The following is a 2,575-nucleotide window of genomic DNA, read 5'->3' as shown; positions in this document are numbered from 1 at the left end:
GGGGGGGCAGAGAATGTTTCCCTCCTCGAGCTCTAGCTAATAGCTGACATTCATTGCCTGTGGCCAGGTCACATGCTGCCTGTGACTCTAACCCTGAGGCTAAGGAAATACTGTCCACCGATGACTCAGCTCTCTGGAAGCCAAGTTTGGAGTGTTTGATCAGTTTAGCTGTACTCTAAGAACCATGGGTTGAGGGGCCCTATCCCCAGCATCACATACACACACCAGACACGCACTCACAAGCAACACCCACCAAAGACACCACACATATACACATACTCCACATAGCCCCACACCCATAGACACACCTCACACACCCCACAGATAGGACACACACAGACTACATATCCCATAGACACACATCTCACATACACATCCAACACACAAACTCATACACATACAACCCCCTCACACAAACCGCACAGACACCATATACTCCGTACACACCCCTCACAGTCATAAGTATACACCAGACACACACCTCACATACCCCAAATAGCACACACAAGCCAGACACACCACACATACAAACACCACACACACACACACACACAGACCCAGACACATACACACTCACACAAAATAATTTAGGGGTTGGAGTTTTGTTCTGTTCCATAAGTGGTGCTTGGACTGATTACCAATAGCATGAGCTCTGTCCTGGACAAGGAAGCCATGTGACTTTTGGTGAATACAAGAAAAGGAATATGGCTGCTGGGCTGCCTGGTACAGCTTTCATTAGGGCAGGAAAGACCTGGGTTTCTTTTTGTTGTTGTTGTTGTTTTGCTTTTTTGTTTTTCCGAGACAGGGTTTCTCTGTGTAGCCCTGGCTGTCCTGGAACTCACTCTGTAGACCAGGCTGGCCTCCAACTCAGAAATCTGCCTGCCTCTGCCTCCCAAGTGCTGGGATTAAAGGCATGCACCACCACCACCTGGCCCTGGGTTTCATTTTCAACACACAAAAAAAAAAGAACCATGAGCTGGGTGTGGTATTGTCTGCACTGGGTGTGGCAATCCCAGCCCTAGGGAGGCTGAGGCAGGGGGATCTCTGGGACTATAAGGCCAGCCTGATCTACATAAATTCCCAGACAACCTAGAGAAACCCCGTCTCAAAAGGAAAAAGAAAAAAATGCAGCTCTCAGCTGCTTGACCAATGAGACTACAGGTGCTTGGTAGGTCACCTTGGGGGAACTGGTGTCCTTCCCACCCCCTTTCCCTCCTCCCCTGACCCTCTCCCACTTTGAGCCTTCTATTAGAGCCCGGCAGCAAGTAAAGCCCTCACTTCAGCCTTTGCATAACTGGCATTTATCTCTTGCTCAAGTTGCCAGCCAGCATGCAGCCAGTTGATTGACAGCCCTCCTCAGTCCCTAGGGGCCTCTTCCTTGTTGTTTGCTTTGAGTAGTGGCAGGGGAGGAGAGAGGAGGAGGCAGTAGGCCCCTGATTTCTGGCACACACACCAAAGGAGCTTTTGTTTAGCGGGGCAGGACACTGGGCAGTGTTGTCTCCTAAGATGCCATAGACCTCCAATGTCTCCAGACTCCTGATACTAAAGGGGTTTCTTTTGTTTTTTAAATTAGCTGGTAACTGGGTCTCCTGGTGCAGTACAGTCTGGCCTCCCAAATGCTGTCTGTCTCTCTGTCTCTGTCTCTCTCTCTCTCTCATGTTAAGAATAGAACCCAGGCCCCAGTAGTGGTGGCATATGCCTTTGATCCCAGCACTTGGGAGGCAGAGACAGGCGGATTTCTGAGAGTTTGAGGTCAGCCTGGTCTACAGAGTGAGTTCCAGGACAGCCAAGGCTACATAGAGAAACCCTGTCTCTAAAAACCAACGTGGGGAGGGTAGGAAGAATAGAATCCAGGAGCTAGAGAGATGACTCAACAGTTGAGAATATGAGCTACTGTTCCAGAGGACCTGAGTTTGATTCCCAGGACCCACATGCCAGCTTACAACTTCAGTTCCAGAGGATCTGGCGCCCTCTTCTGGCCTCTTTGGGCACCAGGCATACATGTGGTACACATACATACAGGCAGGCAAAACATTTATTGGCAGATTGACTGGGAGTAAAGGCAGTGCGTGCCACCATTGCCCAGCCAAAACACTTAAATCGTGGGCTGGAGAGATGGCTCAGCGGTTAAGAGCACTGACTGCTCTTCCAGAGGTCCCTAGTTCAATTCCAAGCAACCACACGGTGGTTCACAACCATCCATAATGGAATCCAGCACCCTCTTCTGGTGTGTCTGAAGACAGTAACAGTGTACTCCTATACATAAAATAAATAAATCTTTTAAAAAAAAAAAACTTAAATCTTAATTAAAAAATAAAACAAAGAAGCTGGGCAGTGGCAGCACAGGCCTTTAATCCCAGCACTTTGTAAGCAGAGGCAGGAGGATCTGAGTTCAAGGCCAGCCTGGTCTACAGAGTGAGGTCTAGGACAGCTAAGGCTACACAGAGAAACCCTGTCCCAACAAAACTAGAAAAAAAAAGACAAAAGACAAAAGAAGAAGAAAAAGAAAGTAGGAAAAGCCAGGCAGTGGTGGTGCACACCTTTGATTCCAGCACTTGGGAGGCAGAGGCAGGCA

Source organism: Mastomys coucha, unplaced genomic scaffold (assembly GCF_008632895.1).
Source record: "Mastomys coucha isolate ucsf_1 unplaced genomic scaffold, UCSF_Mcou_1 pScaffold15, whole genome shotgun sequence".
Classification (NCBI taxonomy): Eukaryota; Metazoa; Chordata; class Mammalia; order Rodentia; family Muridae; genus Mastomys; species Mastomys coucha.
Note: the sequence above shows the minus strand (reverse complement) of the source record.